Source organism: Diadema antillarum, unplaced genomic scaffold (assembly GCF_040938485.1).
Source record: "Diadema antillarum isolate AM-2024a unplaced genomic scaffold, OU_Dant_1.0 seq00000041_RagTag, whole genome shotgun sequence".
Taxonomy (NCBI): domain Eukaryota; kingdom Metazoa; phylum Echinodermata; class Echinoidea; order Diadematoida; family Diadematidae; genus Diadema; species Diadema antillarum.
Window position 1 is genome coordinate 2,671,481 of NW_027271153.1, and position 20,259 is coordinate 2,691,739.

At 38.2% G+C, this 20,259-nt stretch overlaps 1 protein-coding gene across 1 annotated transcript in view; it reads right to left on the minus strand.

Annotated features, from left to right (window-relative positions):
- LOC139725436 (zinc finger SWIM domain-containing protein 8-like) overlaps positions 1–20,259 on the minus strand; it is a 66,809-nt gene that overhangs the window by 45,123 nt on the left and 1,427 nt on the right. The window lies entirely within an intron of this gene.

Consider the following 20,259-nt stretch of genomic DNA (forward strand, 5'->3'; position numbering starts at 1 on the left):
CATTGTACATGTAGGTTGTGATGTGAAAAAATAATACAAATGAACAATGTATGTCATTTTGTATTCTGAAACATTGTGAATATACCATATTCTATCCAGGGTACAATCATACTTGTGATAACAGGTATTCATGTATATCATATTTAAGGTATGTATGTGTGAAAAATAGAAGAGATATAGCAGCATGGAATGAGACATCCTATGTACAATGTACTTTTTCATTGCTCATACATGTATTGTAAATGTATTGTACATGTACATGTACCATGATAACAATACAGAACCGTACGTGTACATGTGTATACATAAGTTGTATACTGTAAATGGCTTAAGAAAACAATTTAGCACCTTCAAACCTGGCAGAAAGATAAGAACTATCGATTGAAAAACAACAACACAACAACAAAATCAGAGGAAGTGGTTTGTTAAATGGCCAAGTTCAGGCCATTCAAAGTTTTTTTTTTTTTTTTGTGTGTGTGTGTGTGTGTGTGTGTGTGTGTGTGTGTGTGTGTGTTTGTAGTGACAAGAATGCATAGTACAGTCTAAAACCACACAGTGTACAAACCCTACGACATTACAAAATGTGGTGATCAGTCGTCTGCTCATCAGTAGTTCAGTTAAGTACAGCGTATGTACGTTTCACTAGATATTTGGTACACAAAAGCAAACATACAATACATCGGTATAGTAAAGAAACACATTATAGTGACATTTACTCTCCATCATTTTCTATACACATACAGTACATCTTATGGCTTACACATAAATGCATTCCCACAGTTTAAATAAAAAATGTGTGTTTGTTTTTATTGGCATTAACAGTGAATCAATGACCTTGTTTGGTAGAATATTGTCTTTTTGAATATTACCACACCCTGAGTCCCTGAACAGAATCAGTAGGCGCGGTCAGACTGGCAAAAGATCGAGAAGTTTAAGATCGCGAAGTTTGGGCCATTGGTACGCGCGCAAGCAAGAGTGCGCCGTCCGACGGCTAGGGATTGTGACGTAACAATGCACATCTGAACATGACAATGGCCTCGCGCTTCGGAGGCACCGCCCGCAAACAGATCGAGAAGTTTCGCGGGAAGTTTGCAGTCACACTGGCAAAACTTCGAGATCTTAAAGATCGCGATCTTCAACTTCTCGATCTTTTGCCAGTCTGACCGCGCCTTATATGTGCAACATTTAATGCATTAATGCATGCTGAAACAAACTGACTATGGATGAAATTTTTCCTGACAACTGCCAAAACATGACAAAAGTCATTGTTTATCACTGTATGTAGGTCAATTTTTCTGCAAAATTGTGATACCACTTAGATTTTATGTCACACACACACACACACACACACACACAGGAGTGAAAATGTGTGGGTGTGTGATGGAGTTCATGTAAACATCAATCCCTGACCCCTCTGCTCTGGTGCTCTGCCTTGATACCTGTGCCCACTCCTAAACAAAGAACCTTTCTGATTTTGTCTGAAGCCATCATAGGAGCACTTCCTTCCAGCATAATTAACCCAAAACAATCTGCTAATGCACTAGGGCATGGGTGTGTGCACGCATGCACACTGCAGGTTTTTCCTCTACATTGATATGCACACAGACACACACATATACGCGCACGCACACACACATACAGTACACACACACACACATTGTTTTGTTTGTTAAATCTGCAGGGTATTAAACCTCCAATGTACTGTACACTTGTAGCAGGACTCTTTTACTGACCCCAGCTCAGAGCCCTAGTAAACATGACCTACTTTCTGGCCAATGTCTCCTTGGTCAGCGGAGTGACCTTTCCAGTCTCCTTGAATAAAGAACTGCCTTTATAGGGTACTGTATGGGGTATCCCATCCTCAAGTCGTGGTCAATGCCAGGCTTGATGTAAATGTACCGACCCCTTCTTTCTTTCTTCTCTCCCTTCTCCCCCCTTTGTTAACCTAGAAGACAAGCTGTTGCAGTACAAATCTAGGCTCACACACAGACACATGATATACATTGTGGGCATGCTCAGGGTCCGCGCAGTAGACAAGTACGTGTGTGCAAACCGCCTACCGTATGCAAAAGTAGCCACAGCTATGCAAGTGCACAATATTGGCCGATGCACACTGCAGGGCACACGCTGTGTGGCCAGCAAACCCTGGCATCTCGCTATTTATACGATGTATGCTAACCTTGTAGGAGGATGGGGGAAAAAAGGAATGCATCCCAATGTACTTTGAAGCATGGGGCTTTCCAGACCACACATGCAACTTGTACTTTACCTGTTTGTGTACTGGTACAGTGTATTGAAGAATAAGATTCTAAAGGTTTGTACACGGTGCATGATCAGCATCGAACAAATGGTTAGCATGGAAACACACAGACAGATAGACAGATGCTCACAACATCTGCATAGGGGCAGTACCCCTCTTTGATTTGCCCTCCCAAATACAATCATATTCTACCATCAGAAGTGCACAGTTATTGGCTGAAAAACATGCATGTACAGCTTTTATACAATGTATTTCAGCTCATTACTCCTTTTAGATGTACAACTGTACTCGACTTAAATAGCCACAGGAAATGACGGTAAACCATGCATTCCTTCTAACTGTACTAACGTAGATATTCTTTCTTGTGGTCACTATGACCAGACAACAATGGCAGGGTCATCAAATGGGATGACCTACACCTCTGTTGCACAACTACAATGTCAGATGTGTGACACATACCATGACCATTTTTGTGAGTAGTATCCTAACTGTCCATTATCATCATCAATGCTGTTAATTAATATTCTTCGTCTCCTCCTCCTCCTCCTCCTTCTTTTGAAGACCATTATTTTTGTTTATCATCATCACCCTCATTCTCATTATGATTCCTACCATCACGACTATCATCGCTACTAGTAACGTTTTCCAGCAACATTCGTACTAAACATCATACCCTAGTGTTAGTCAGTTTCGTGAGCAAGCCCCTTAGATACTACATTTTGTACACCCAAAATGTTCCACAAATATCTGATTAAAGACCTTCACGTGATGTGGCAGCAAGTTTTAGGCACATCTGCCTCAAGGAGTAATATGCGAGCACATATTTTCCACTGTCTCACTGACATTTACAAACAAAAACACAGAGACGAGAGTAGAAAGAAGTCCACTCCTCTGTTATCATGAGCCAGCAAAAACAAAAGGGGGAAAAAATGCAAATAAGGCCCTCGGCAAATGGAGAGCGCCAAGAGAAAGCAATGTGGCAGCTCTCTGAAACGATAGAGCGTTTTCGGATGTCAATTCCGAATCAATCTTGAAACGTCCAAGCAGATGACCTCGTTTGCCACACTCTGCTGCTGACGGTTCTCACTGCAGCTGATGCTTGCAAGGAGCACAGAGGGTGTTAAAGGGGGAAACTTCACTCCACACAAGAGTTGAATCGACTTTCACAAATTTACACATTAACATTTGAATCATAGTTTAATCGACATTGAAGATTGAAGATAGAATGACAACATCATGGAATTTAGAAGTTTCTCACATTTTTGCAAAACAGTGACATTGGTTATAGCCACATACTGTACAATGTCATGAAAATCATGCTTTTGATTGATAATGAACAATTTGTACATTGTACAAACCCCTTCCTCTCCACAACCATCATTGGCAATTAATAAAAATGACCTTTTTTTCCTTCTTGACTTCATGTTTTACAGGAAAATTATGGGACGATTTTTGCATGAATGCCTGTCATTCAGTAACTTGGTACAGTACGTAAAAACCTCATCTACAGTGTATGAAATCTGTATCAAAATAACATGTACTTGTGACCACTGACCAATATGTACGCTGTAACTGCTTTGCTTTGCAAAAACATGTAAAATATCTGCATTATTTTTCATTTTGTGCCCATTCTTAATTAACCTCCAGCTGTTTGCATGCTGTTACTCATAATAACTTGGAATGGAGTTCTACTTTTACTCTCCACAGACCCTGTAAGGTGCCTTTAATGCTCTTCTGGTTCTGAGTGGACAATGTGATGATTCTCATCATCAATACAGATCCACTGATGGTGATAATAATACAGTGTAAGGCTGTTGAGCAATTGAAAAAGGCCATCTTCTCAAATCTGCCCCAAAATGATAGAAAGAGTTCTAGCAGCAAGAGTAAGATTTTCTGGTTATTTTGCTTTGGTTTGTTTGTTGTTTGTTTGTTTGTTTGTTTTTTATTTGACAATGGTTGAAGTGAGTGAGGAGATGATGTTTTTGGTAAAACCATGGAGCAGTAACCTCATGAATACACACATGTATGGGCATAATTTACAGAACTTTTGTGTAACACTTGCAGCAAACCAAACTAACTAAATTACATTATGCACCAAAAAGATTTAAAGTCATTTGCATAGTACTCAAGACGAGTGCAAAATCTACAGCTCATGAATGTCAAACAGTTCAGAGTCGTATTAGAAAACACAGCCATACAAGTACAGCTGTATGTACATGTACAGATGTACGTGTACACACTGTACATGGACCTTAGGAGCTAGGGGGAGGTTTCCTGACTTTTCCACATGTATATTCACCCAATCAGTCAACATTGGCAGCGTTTGATCATTTTCATAATGCTTCCTTTCACCTCTACTTCTCCCAGCTGAAAACAAAATGTGATGAAAGATATGTGATGTACATGTACCACAGTGTAATTAATGTGACTGGGAATACGTTTGGGTTGATTGTTCCATCTGCTCAAATTAAAGCTCTGTACACCCCTTCTCTATGAAAATAGAGACATTTTGAATCTCTTCTCAAGCAACAACACTGACAAAAAAAAAAAATAATTAATAATAATGTCATGATGGCATCTTTCAGAAATATTCGAAATCACAGGATAATTTGCAAGAAAAGTCTTTACCGCATGCAGCAGACATCAATTATTACACTGTATTTCACGGTCATGGAAAAACCATCAAGAAACTGAGTCCACTCGGAGGTAAAACTTTCAATCTCCCGGCCTTCTGCGACTTACAGACGAATCAAGTTGCGGAACCACAATGCTGAAAGGGCGTATCATAAATGCCATTGTGTCCACATCTTTAATATGCATGAAAGTGTTGGGAGTTGTGCTCTACTTTAAACAGCACAGTAGCCAATCTAATTTTGTCAGTTCTGGCAAATTGATTGGTCTGAGTTCTCGGCCAGGTACTGTAGGCTCTGCCTCCCACCGCCTTGGCTCTTTGTCTTTCCATTCTGCTGAGCAGCGGCTCAACCTCAATGTGTACTTGCCCTCTTTTCTGGCTCATGCAACTGTTCTGGTATCATGGCAGGCTGAAGGAGTCATACAATGTATCAAATATGCGCATTATGTGACATCCCTTTCACCTCACTTATTGTATGTGTGATGTCACTCATACTGTATGTGACCCAATATCAAATCACCCTGACAGCACATTTTGTTTCTAAATGCAGACATCTGGGCCCTGTTTTATGAAAAGTTAAAATTGATTAGAGAGTTGATTTCAACTGTAAGTATATGGCAGCCTGTGTGGTAACGAAATTTAAAATTGATTTTATCTTTTGATAAAATGGGGCCTAGAGCTATGAAATTGGAAAACAAGTTGATATGGGTGAAAACTAAAAATTTGAAAATTGTTTAAAAGTCATAGAAAAATCAGTATCCTATCCACAATTAATTCAAAGACTGAGAATGCTACAATTCTCTGTATTTTCTGAAGCATGTTGATAAACGTTGCATAAATGGTGTTTTGAATTCTTCTGATTGCACTTGAACACCTAATCTCCTGCATGCTTAATTGCACCTAAATTTCAAAGCAGATTTGCTCAAAACTGTGCTTGTCTGGTAGCCTGCTTTCCTACCATTACTGTAGTACTGTGTTTAGAGAGACAGTGGAACAAATTATATCATCACTTTACTTGGGGTCTGGAGAATCAATGTTCTAGTAAAACTTTAAAGGGATCGTATAGTTTTGGATGAGACCTACAATGTAATTTCAGGTTTCTAACATTTTTTGGTGAGATAATGAAAAACCTCTTCTGAAATATAAAAGACCCTGTAATTCCAAGAGGAATTCAAAGTTTATTTGATGGAAATTGGTTTTGAAATGACTGAGATACCCAAAACAGAGCGATCCAAATAAAAGGTGGGACCCACCTTTTATTATGAGGGCTTTGTTTTACTTTGTTTTTAGATGTCTCAGCCATTCCAAAACCGATTTTCATCAAATAAACTTTGAATTCCTCTTGGAATTACAGGGTCTTTTATATTTCATACCCACCTTTTATTATGAGGGCTTTGTTTTACTTTGTTTTCGATAGTCTCAGCCATTCCAAAACCGATTTTCATCAAATAAACTTTCAATTCCTCTTAGAATGGTATGCTCTGTACTATTTGATAAGGACAGTCTCTTGGTACATGTATCTCACAAAAAGTTAAAGCCCAATCCTCACCTCAACCAATACAGTGAAAATGAGAACATTGCATTCAAAGCTGAACATTAGGCCCCTACATTTTGCAGAGTTCATATATTGTACACTGTACTTTCAGAATGTTCACTACCACCATGTTCACTGTGTAGCCTCGAAACAAAGCAAATGAGACTCAAGGGAGAAAGTGAAGTGCAACATCATTAAGTTTTGGTGTAAACCTATACATACTCGATATTATGTGTTCATGCTTGCAACTTGTGTACACCATGACAGCTTGCCCATCTGATTCAGGCTGTTCTCTAACACCTGAGCAATTAAGAATTATCTCTCTCTCTCTTCCTTCAGTATCTTCTTTGCTATAGAGTCATCTAATCTTTCACTCAAAAGTAAGAATTCTTTATACAGCATAATTCCAGACTAAATAGACTGAATAGCAAAAATGAGGAATGGCTGCGGAGTTTCTTTAAGCTGATTCTACGGTCACAAAATTTGAAGAGAAACTAGCTAAATTTAAATTTTGCAAAAATGCAAAGCCTTTATTTATCATCCATTTGCCTTGCATGGTATATAGTTATATGTTTTTTTACAATACTTAAGATCATAAATCACAGACTCTACAATGTACGACATTACACAGATGTCAGTGTTTTAAATATGTCGTACAGTATGACTACTTTCACCGGTCAACAAAATATGAAATTTATACACTGTATGTCAGTTCATAACCATCAGAATGTAATATCTGTGGCAAATGTGAGCCAGGATATTATTCTTGAGGACTTTAAAAAATTATAACCCAAATTTTTAAGCAAAAAAACAAATATACAGTAGATCTATTTACATTATATACAAACACGCCACAAACTTTGACAAGTGCTGGAATTATCATCATTTCAACATTTCAAGCAAGTAATCCAAGATGGTATTCTCATGGAGAAATGATAAGAAATGCCTTTGGTTTTGTGATGGTGGCATACTTTTGTAACTTGCATATTGTTTTTAAATACTGTATTACTCCTAACATGATAGCTACACAATGTGGATCTACTGTAAAGTCTAATTTCCTTTACAAATATGCTCTGTATGTGCTATGACCACATGCTTACAGTAATTGCATATTACATTTTGTACAAGTACACGGTTGTACATATTGTACATGTACTCAAATACCTACAGTAGACACAGACACATAGACAAGAAAACAAGAAGAAAGTACCATGTAGAATCCTCCTTGAACATTAGAAAATTCAGGGCTCCTTTGGCATACACGTAGGTTTTAATAGAGCAGGGAGTACAAGTAGTAAGTACAGTATCTGCAGGAGACATGTAATTGTACATTATCTAGTCACATGACCATCAAGAAACATGGATAGGTTGCCACTGCAGATGCCCTGGGGCTGTTCATGTGGTTGAAACGACCATTTCATGCATGTGCCCATTTGTTAAAATTTTCAAACATCTGCGTGGCATTTGTTTCGCTGCTGTTGATCAACAGTATCTTTGTCGGGGGTCATTGATTCAAGAGACTCAAAAAGCAACGATCCAGACAATGAAAGCTTGCTGTACACATGCCGTCATCAGAAATAGTGTACATGTAGGTGTACATGTATGTGTAATTGTGATGCAGGTATCCTCGGCACAATGGCACTATTTCAATAGAATATGAAGTTACAATGTACATACTGTATCTGGTGTATGTGCATGTATATACAAAATGTACAATGTACAAAGTATTTGTATACTGTATGTCGTGGGGTCACCACAACATCAATTAAAAATGTTTGAAATTGAATACCCCACAAGAGTACTCGAGGTGTCAAATGCCTTCTCTGAGCCACAAGATTGGTTACATACAGGGTTGTACAATGTCTTCGTTGTTCCTGACTGAAAAATAAAAGTGTACATTATTATGTCTTTCCCATATGTGTCTATACAATGCATGACTTAACGATTTAATTGATTCGATTTAACAATTTGATTTCAGTGACACCACAGACCTAGTGATATAAAGTATTACTGTGATACCAATTCGAGAAGGGCAAACCTTTACTGTGAATACAGGATTTCTTTTCATCACGTTGGGAGAGCAAATACAAATAATCATTTGTTGAAATTGAGAAAAGGTACTGACAGCAAAATTTCTGTCTGGGAACACATTTTATGAGACAATGGGAAAAAAAAAAACCCGATATAAATCTACACATTAGAGTACAAAAAATTCTGAATGTCCCCGTTGGAATATTACACTTAGTAAATGATGCTGCAAAGATCAGAGAATGTCAAATTCTTTCTGATCAACAGTTCCTTTCACAATGCCTCACCAGTCCTACAGTACTTACTACTTGTAGAAACAATAAGTGGTATTTCAATGATATTCTACCTTGTTGATTGTTGTATAGTCGATTGCATTGTTCTTTACATCTCCTCTTTCATTACTGAAGTGCCCTGTATATTGCAGATAAAGTTTTTATAATACAGCTCTCCTACATTATATGTGTACCTTATTTAAGACTACAGTCTGTTAATTCATATTTTTGGGGGTACTATTTCAAAGTACTATTGACAATAAGCTTAAATTATCACAATAGCTAAAAAATGCTTTCATTGAACATAATTTTGGATAGATATGTCATACACATATTGTTTACCAAGGGATCCACATCTACAAGCTGTGTTTTTTGCTAGTGGATCACTCTTTTTCCATCGCTTTCTAATACTCACATTGTACTTCTGTCATTTCAGCAAAGTATGCAATGTTTATCTTATACTATTATACATTAATTTGCACATTCATTTAGTACTATTCTGTGCAGTGTGTATACTTTTTGCTTGTGTACAATTGTACATGTACATTGAATTATGTATCACCTTTTGTTCAATGAAAATAAAGAAATTGAATTGATTTGAATTGAAACCATATCACCTTACAAGAAGCAGTTATCAAACTTGTTTTTGCTGGGAAATTGTATCCTATGTAAACTGGCATATCACTCATAAAAATCAAAACACGGATTGATGACTGAAAGATTAGCTAGTACAAAAAGCACTTCCATCATATCCCGCGAGGACGCGCATACTGTAGCATACCACTTGTAGAAAAAGAGAAACACATTTTTAACTCCCTCACAAAGGACAAAGAATCTGCATTCACAATCTGACATTCCCAATTTGATACAAAGCAAGGGGGGGCAATCATGTATTTCATTTCAGTGAATTCTGTGCGGATTTACCAAAGTGAGGGTGATGACTAAGAAAACAATCATCACGCTATTACAGGAAGGAAACAAAGAAACAAAGAAAACAAAGGCATCCACCTCTAAACCTCTATGGCACCACAAGCCCAGGCTCCAGATTGCTTGCTCCTCTATGACTCCCAAGATGCCTTTGTACATACCTCCGCTTCCTTTGTCTCACAATCTACAAGCAGTAGGATTGGCCACTACCGACTACTCCTCCCCCGACCACATCAACCCATTCAATCCCAGATTCACAGAAAGAGGACAATGGGCTGAGCTGAGCTGGCAGGAGTGGTGAACAAAATCGGCCTCACTATGATCTCAAATCAAAGAGAAAGACTCTCCCAATACTCTCTTCCTCTCTCTCTCTCTCTCCCCCCCCCCCTTTACTATCTTTCTCTCTCTCTCTATCTCTCTCGCTCTCTCTCCATCTCTGTCTTCCTCTCTCCTTCTCTCTCTTCTTCTTTCCTCCCCGTCTCTGGCCCTCTCCCCCTCACACCTTTCTTTCTCTTCTGATTATAATATGAAATACATTGTCTCTATCTCCATACTAATACCTTTCTCTATTATTCTACAATGTACAATGTAGCTTTCTCTCATGCCTCAATTGTCTCTTTCCAGATTGCAGAAAAGGGAGATCATATTGAAAATACCTATCTGTACCTACATTGTATACTTGAAATTTGATAAAACACATCAAACACATGCTGTGCACATCAATGCGATAATGAGCATTTTATATGCGTATTGACCATGCAAAATACAGCTGTACATAATGTATCTCATCAGTTCTCGTTCATGAATTTGAATTAATTGTCAATGTGATAAGGAGGTATTAGCACTCTTTCAAGTTCACACTAGATCAAAATCAGGAATTTTTAGGAATTGCTGTAGTTCCTTCAAACGACTATTTAGAAATACAGTCCTTGTACACTCGTGTTGATATACATGTACATCTGTAAATATAGTGTACATGTACACACATCGATACAAACTATTTGGGTGTATGTACCTGTACATGTAGATGATTAAGTAAGTAAATCTATAAATAAAGAAATAATTACAGCTCTAAGTACAAATACAAATGGGAGCAAATTTGTAAGAAATAATTCAAAACATTTATGAAATAGAAATTTTGTGAAAATAAATAACTTGATCAGAATTTGGTATATACTGATTGTTTACAGGCCCTTTAAGATTTGTGTACAATGTAGAATGATGCACAAAACAATAACTCGCACGTTTACAACAACTGTACATCCGATAATGTACAGCTGAACAATTGTACATTTGATAATGTACAGCTGTACACATCTAGACAATCATTTGTTAAAAGACCCTTATTTATGAGAAAAAAAAACATCTGTTGTGCTGGTAGCTCATGCTACAAATTCACATTTGTTACAGAATGTTCTCTATGTGATACTTTTTGATGGAATGCACTTTCAGCCACTTTTCCTTACATTGTATGTATCTACAATATTGTACAAGTGCACAGGTTGTACATACGGTATGTGACAGTTTCCATTCATTACAGTCAAATTAAGCCTTTGTTTTTTTTGGTTACAGCTCGTTATTCCGAAGGTTCGTTATTCCGAAGGCTCTTTAATCCAAGGATTCGTTATTCCAAAGGTTCATCTTTCCGAATTTCATTTTCGGATTAACAAATCTTCAGAATAACGAACCTTCGGAATAACGCCACAAATGTTCAGATTAACGAACCCTTTTTCATTTTCAGATTAACGACCTCTAGGTATAGGGAATTTGTGTGTTTCGGATTAACGACCCTTCGGAATAACAAACCTTCGGAATAGCGAATCATGGAATAATGAACAGCACCCGTTTTTTTCACCTGTCTGTGAATTACGAATTTATGTATTTATACAAAATATTTTGAAACTTAGCAGCAACTGGTAATTACTCCCAGCGTTCCGCCTGATAGTTAACGACGATTGGACTATGAGAAGACGAAACTCCACTGTCTGTGTTCTGTTTTTGTTCATGTTGTTGCTCTTCTTTGCTCTGTGTGTGTGTGTGTGTGTGTAATACTGGTACAAGTGTACACGTTGTACACCTGTAAATGGTTGTCAGCTGAACATGTTCAGGTTTAAATCTGACTATAGTGTGTACATCTAGTATCTCCATCTGTTTGCAGAGCAAAGCTTTCCTCCGAAGTGGGTACATATTGTACATATCTCACTGGCATAAGAAATGGGTGGCGACGCCAGTCTCGCTGGTCACAGAGACATCTCCAAGACATCTCTTAAAGACTAGCCGGGTCTCCGGTAAATTGTAAGACAATCCAATATTTTGAATTCTTTTGAATTCACCTTGTTTGGAGACGTTTTGGACAATGCCCTGGAGTCACCTTTATAATGAGAGTGCTAGCTATTTTTTGGTCTGTCGAGTCGCACGAGTCACGGCAACGTCTCCTCCAGCGAGATAGTCCTTTAATGCATCCAAATGATTTTATTCTTTTAAATACTTATTCCATAATAACAAATTATGCCAACAAAGCAATGATTGTAAGTACTTTACATTTGTATGTAGGACTACAAAGACTCCCAGGGATTCATCACTGAAAAGGAATCATTCACAGTCCACTGTGGTATTATCACAGTCTGAAACCCATTCTCCACATGCCATTATCTGGTGAAAGTGACAGAAAACAACAGTTGTCCCGAGTTACCATCTCTTTTGTCCAATTACTACAAACAACAGAACTGCCAGACACATGCAATTCAGTTACTAAATAGTGCAGGCACAAATATGACAAACATAAACCTCTACATTTACACTTCAATGTTGGCTTTCATGTCCAACACCCAAAATTGTTTTTCAGGAGGGCCAGGCATGGCACAACTTGTACGTGTAAAAGGGAAAGAAAACTGTGGTACATTGTGATCTATTGGCTACAATGTACAATGTACAATATCCAATGTAAATATTCCTTTGGATCATATTCTACTTGCCCTGAAAAAAATAAAAAAATAAATAAAGATAACTAGATATATCGCTACGGCTACTGATATGCCTCCGCCATAATGCATGGTTCTCCTAATCGGTCTATAGTACAATGTCTTGACAATGTGTGATGACAGTTTCACACAATTGGCAAAATATTAAAATGACAGGTTTGATACAAATGTGCTGAATGTTCACTTTCCTAGAACTACAATGTAGGTTCAATTGGATGAATGATTAAAGTGTCAGAGTGCAGGTATTTGGGGAACTGATGATTTTTACTTGACTTTTGACCCTTTTATAAGTTTATGCATTGAGTAATTTTCAAGGTATTGAGAAAAAGTATAATTTCAGTATCAAATGGGAAAATAGCATTATCTAAACCTGGCCTTTGACCTTTGACCTCACAGTTCCAAAGAGAATCACTGTTAGGTTGAACATGTATGCATAAATATGTAAGTTTCATGATGATACCTTAAGTTACTTTCGAGATATGGAGGAAAAAGTGCAATTAAGCACTTTCACTTGACCTTTTACCTTTTGACCTTTGACCTTTTGGCCAGAAACTTCCCCAAAAATATATATTGGGTAATACATGCCATACATCAAGTTTAAAAAAAAAAAAAAACCTTCAGGCATATTGCATTTTAAGGAAAGTAGTGATATTTTGAGGAGTTGACCTTGACCTTTGACCCCCTGACCTTTGACCCATGACCCCCAACTTCCCTAGATAATCACTGCATATCGGTACAAGCATAAGTTCCATGAAGATACCTTGAACCATTTGCGAGATACGTTTTGTATGGAGAAAAACATGAAATTTCAATTTTTTTTCACAAAATAACCTGTGACCTTTGACCCTGTGACCCTAAAATCCACACAAAGTATCATCCCCCAAGGATATACCCTCATACCAAATTTGATGTAAAACCACCACATGGTTCTTGAGATATCGACAAAAACAAAACGGGACGGACGGACGTACGGACGTACGGACGGACGGACGGACGGACAACCCGAAAACATAATGCCTCCGGCCACTTCGTTGCGGAGGCATAAAAATGCCCTGGACAAGTGTGTGTGCTTAAAATGGGTTGGAACAGAATCATGCACTGTACACACACATCCACACACACACACACACACACACACACACACCTCAAAAGAGCTACCGGTACTGTACTGTACAGTAAAGCAGATTCATCATATTTTCTGAGGGACAAACTGTACGCGAAATTGTACATGTGTGTGTTGTACTCCATTGTTACAGATAATATACATAAACATGCACAGTCCTTACAAGTAGCTGATCATAAACAATTATACTATATATTCAAGCATCATAATTTGAAATTCTAGACCTGTACATATCTTTGTAACATCATACGTCTTAAATATTGTATGTTCTCGTTTCCTCTGAATTTTGGATTAAACAGTGTGTCGACTTATATCATGCATGCCTGCCAAAATTATTTCAGGAAGTGGACTCTGCTACTACACTTCCGGTTGAACTGAGAGGACTGACCTACACCATTTACTGGAAATCCACAGGGGAACAAATACAATGTACATGTACAGCGCTGTAAGACTACTTTTGTTCAATTATACGTGTATGCCTACATTTTCATCAGTTTTAGTGAAGATGATTTGATTTCTTGCAAAAGCACAGCCAAAGACCAAAGAAGTACTAAGTACAAGTGTACACTACAGTGTAAATCTCACTTACTGTACATGAATGTACACAGTAGAGTATTGTGGACAAAAACTGGTAAAATTTGGTGTTAACTGAGGAATAGCACAAGAGGTTTTATTCCTCTCATGTTTAATAAATAACACTTTCCAGAACGAAACCAGAAAAAGGTACATTCTTAATGTCTACATACAATTATAAATACAATACATTATAAAAGAGTAGCATACAGTGGGTGATTTCAAGTTCGGTGCTAGTGCTAGTGCTAGTGCTATCTCAGCACTAGCACCGCCGATAAAACTGAACTTGAAATCACGTCGGTGTTGGGAGTTGACCTCAAAATTATGACGTATTTCCGGCTGCTGGTGCTGGGCTCGGTGTTGAATGTCGTCTGCTGAACCGAGCTCCGCCGATTGTGTTAGCGATTTACGTGCTTTTTCGCCATTGACTAACACTAGCCCCTAGGGATTAACATTTTCGTCATTTCAAGTTCGGTGCTGGTGTTAGCGTTGCCGTGCGAGACTCATATTCACGTCCATAATAGATGCACGTTTTACGTGCAAAGTCTATGCTAATGCAGTGGTCGCCCACGTAACGTACACGAACACTCTCGACATGGCTTCATAAATCTGAGCCTGGGAGCAAAATTAAGATAGTTGTATTTTGGGGAGTGGATGAAATTTGTGGCATTTTAATATTTCTTCCCCACTATGTCCCTAAAACTAAGCAATTTTGGCTACATCTTTTAATATTTGACTGTAATCACGCGCAATCACTTTTTTCGTCGCGCAATTCCCGCGGAGCTCGCGGTGCTGTGATTCCAACACCTAGTGCTGGTGATCGATAATTTTGATTGGTATCGCCTCGTTAATCTGACCGTCGGTGTTGGAGCTCGATTTAACGCTCTGATTCGGGGGCTAGCACTAGCACTAGCACTAGCACCGAACTTGAAATCACCCAGTGTATTTTGGCACGCTTTCTATTAAAAATCATGATAATCTTACTTCATATTGGAAACATGAAATATTGTACAGTAAAATCAGATATAGCTACAGACTGGGAAATACAATGTACTGGTAATCAATCATTTTTTTATTTTTTCATCTTCAGTCTTACGAGTGCATATACATGTACAAATGTATAATATCACCACATATTTCAGAGTTCATACTATGAACTTACAAATGTAGGACAAAAGTATCTAATTCGTCATGGATCGTTTACAATTACATGTTCACTGCTCATTACCGGTAATTACAACTGTGTACAATAGCCAGTGCTACTGTAGCTAGACTACACCCCTGACTGCTTGAGATCCCCCAATGATGTTTGATAAGAGTTGCAATCAAAGGCAATAGATTTACTGGAACGAGCAGGTAGAATAACTTATAAATGTTATAATTCCATGACAGATGGAATCCATTTTCTTTGCTCAATTTTCCACTAATTCCATGACAATTTAGTAAAAATGAAATCAGCTCATAAGAATGACAAACAGGACAAAAGAACAATGTGTGCATACAGTCCTGTACAGTACAGGGGGTGTTTCACAAAGCTGTTCTTAAAGTTACGAAGGACTTAAGAACGACTGGTGATCAGTTCTTATGTGTTATACTTATCAGAATCTCAATAATTCAGCACAAGAACTGATCACCAGTCATTCTTAAGTCCTTCGTAACTTTAAGAACAGCTTTGTGAAACACCCCCCAGATAATACGTTAATAACATCCCTTGAATATCCAAATCATGTGATAAAATGCTGCCATGGGTTTGTCAATTTGCAAACTACAACTGTACACGTGTAGCTGCTGAGGTAATCTGACTGAGGTACAGTACGAACATGTGTTCAGTATACAGTATACATGTACAGCTACAGCATTTCTGTACTAGCCTACTATCAATTATGCTAATGAGGTTTTCCTGAAATATGCCTTTTCTTGATCTGTATTCCATGAATAGAAATCTACAGTAATCACTGATTTGCAGGGTTGCACAGGGTCCTATTCTATTATGTACACTGTACATGTACAGTAAAACTGAAAACATGGTCTGCCAAAACTGGTAGATTTGTGCGGATAGCATCTCTTCATGCTGAAAGAATACAGCAAAGTTTTATTCTGATTTCAGTAGAAATATTCTGCTACAGTATGAAAGTCTGACATGAATTCTACAGGTGTATACGTGTGTGCTGTCTCAAGAAACTTGAAGAACTTGACAATATAACGTTGTTGTTTTTTAAATTGCTGCACAACTCACTGGCCCAATGCCAAAAGTTCAGAGGTCTGAAATGTGGAAAGAGAGTACACTGTACATCTCATGGAGTCCTGGGATACACATGGCATACTTGTACTTCCCCGATACACAATGTACAATTTATAGTGTACATACATGTACTGGTACTGTGTACACATGTTCTATGCAAATAACCATCAAGTGCAAAAAATAATAATAATAATAATAAAATGAAATACCGGGTAAGACAAAACAGGTCAAAATTAAACAAAACATAAGTACATGGCAGCAATATACAATGTGTTGCTTACTCCAATACAGCCCACAGTCTTGTACATGTCCAACCTTGTACCTGTCTACTGTACAGTACAAAGGCATACAGCTGTACTTGCCAACTCTACCGCTTTGGGCGGTAGACCACCGCTTTTTAGAGGTTTTGACCGGCTACCGAATTTCTATTCCGATCTACCGATTTTGTAGCAAACCTACCATAAAATGAAATGGAAGTCATATTTTCCCTTCATTGTGCGTTGATTCCCTAAAATAAGCTAATAATTAGAATACATTTCAAGGAACTCGTTTCTCAAAAACGCCGTATTCAGCCAGGTTAAAAGGTTAAAAAGCATGCACCAAATCTCATATTTTGATATCGAAAAACAAAAAGAGTCCACACCATGGGAGGGGGGATACCACCCTCCCACACCCTCCCCCCCCCCCCCCCACCCCTCGCACGCAAGCGTGCTCGGGCTTGGTCGCTTCGCTCCCTTGCAAAATCTACCTCTTCAGGATTTCAAAATGTTGGCAAGTATGCAAAGGTGTAATTGTATGTTGTGGTAGTCGTCTGCCAAACACAAGCGTAGTGTCTGAAATGAAATGTGTATGCTGGTTTATTCTCAATTATCAAAAAGTAGACTAAATTCCATTGGTAATCGATGAACACTCTATTTTCCCCCCCTCATAGTACAATGCATTTTGTTTGTTATTGCACTGGTCAGATTTGCACTCAACACAAAACACTGGGTAAGCCCCTGTGGAGACTTTAGCTAAAAATATAGTACATGACTGATAGATATTGAAACCATCTCAGTACTGTAAGTGTAATGATACAGAGACAGCAAATAGAGGGAAAAAACTTGGATGTGGGATAGTACAGTTGTAGGTCACTAAAAAAATGGACTTGGTACATGTGTACTTTATCACATACATGTATTAAACAATCGCTTTCTTATATGACATCAAGGATCAAACATTTTGAGAACAAAAAATGTCCAATGTAATGCCAATGACTACCTCTGAAGGATGCCTCTAGAGTATCTGACATTTGGCCTGCAGATGATGCTATATTGATATAATACACTTTTGTATAACGATGTACTTGTAAAATTACACGCAAAGAAGTATACCAACACCACGTCCAGTACAGTTGTGCATTTACAGTACACACGCACATTGTGTGCTACATCGTGTTCACATGACACTGCCAAGCTGCATAATACGCAGACAATCATATCAACATGACATAATGGGTCCTATTCCTTCAAAATATCTGGGTCAAAGACATTCATGATGAACACATTATCTTTCATGCTTGCCCTGAACAAGTGGTACGCATGTGTATTATAAAGCATTTTATAGTATCAATGGCTTTTGCCTCACCATTTAGACAAGAGGGAAAAATATCTCATAAATGTCTTAGAAATATTCTAAGCAGATTTGAAATAGTAAAAGTGTTGTTGTGCAGAATTGAATGTGGCTTGACACACTTTGCTAAATACAATGTACATGTAGGGAGTACTTTACATGTGGTTTACAAGTTGTAGATGCCTGTTTTCAACAGAATTATTATTTTTTTATCACTCATCCACCCACAGACAGAGACACACATACACCAGGGAGGTGGGAAGACCACCTCTCTGCTACACTAACACACACAAACACACACACACATACATGCACATGTACATGTACGTACAAGGTTGTACGTTGTACATGACGATGCTTTATACCCGAAGATATATCTTCATTTTGAGAAAGTCTCAGGATAAAGATATGATACATGTAGATGAGAGGGTAGACAATCCTCTTGAAAAACAACAAAGTTTTTCCAACAAAGCAAGTATTACCATGGAAATGCAATACTGCAGCTACAAGTACAAGTAGTAAGGTACGGGATGAGGCATTAAGAAAGCTCCATACTACCAGTAAAGCACAATACTGACAAGCAGTGGCAAGAAAATATAATGGTGTATTCATTGCCGTCATCGGTCTACAGTACATTGTATGTTGTTATGACATTTTCCACTCATATTTTAGTATTTGGACTAGCTGTTTTAAGTTCTAATTCATCATTTTTCACTCATTCCCTATCGATCATCATGCTACTTGTTGTTGGATGTGTGTTGTTTTTGTTGTTGTTTTCATGCATACTGTATAAATATACTACTACTGTACACTGTATAATATAAATTCAATGTGACTCCTTTCCACACTGACCACAGACTATCAGCTCACGCCTACACGCTTGTCTGTGTTGCTATATTCTGGCCAGCCCAGCTCATACACGTGTACGTACAATGTACAGTACTGTATGTCGAGAGCAGTTTCTCCACAAAGCGGGCTATCATTGGTTCGTAAAGATAACTGCCTATACGTGTAGCTATAGGTAACTCAATACTCGAATGGGACGGCTGACACTAGAGAGAAAGCCTTCCTTGTCTAGACATGACTGAAGAGACAATTTTGATGTCCTCTCGGAAATGCAGTTGTTAGCCTCTTACCAGACAGACAAGGAATGTCATACAATCTACTTTGTGGGAGAATCTACTCCAGACAAGAAGTATGCTAAAAGCAAAAACAAAAACAAAAGAGAGAGAGAACACTTTGCGCACACCCAGTCATGTCGATGTGAAAGTTCTGATTACTTGAATGTTTGCAGATCACAAAACATGTCATCTGAAATTTGGCTTTTAGTGCCCAACAACAGCAGTTTTGCTCACTTTGCTACCTTTTGTATAGCATTGTTCCCTCTATGTTGCTAAATTCAAATTGTATATTTGCCATACACACAGAGACTGGTCACTAGTAATTAGTTTAGGCATACTCGTGAAATAGGCCCCACCACTGCGTCATCGGTAGATAAGCACGGCGGTGGGGCTTTCTTCCACAGTATAATACTCGTGAATACGGCCCCACCAAACGGGGTTTACGCGAGATACATACGGCGGTGGGGCCGATTTCCACAGCATAGCATCGCACGGGTGCACGCGCACTGCGGTGCCTATTTCACGATTTTGCCTTAGTTTCCTTCTTGTGATTGTATTCCTTTTTTTATTTTGGCTGATATGTAAGGAGACAGAAAGATGGTCCCATCGCTCATGAAACAACGTCACCCCAAGTTACGTTGTATACACGACTGGGACAAGCAAGAATAAGCTATTCTGGGAGTGTTACCCATGTGTGGCATGCTCATGACATGAACGTCAGTACATGAGATTACAACACTGAGCAACAAAGGAATTATGATGTCCATTTCTCTTGAACAGAGAGCATACACCGTGTGTGTTTGTTTACAAATTTGTTTTTTAATGTGATGTGCATGACATTCTATAGAGTACAAACACAAGCTTGTGTGATCATAACATGTGATGTCAAAGGTAACTTAGCGATATGCAAAGGAAGCAAAAAACACACACAAAGAATCTTCAAAAATGTGTATAC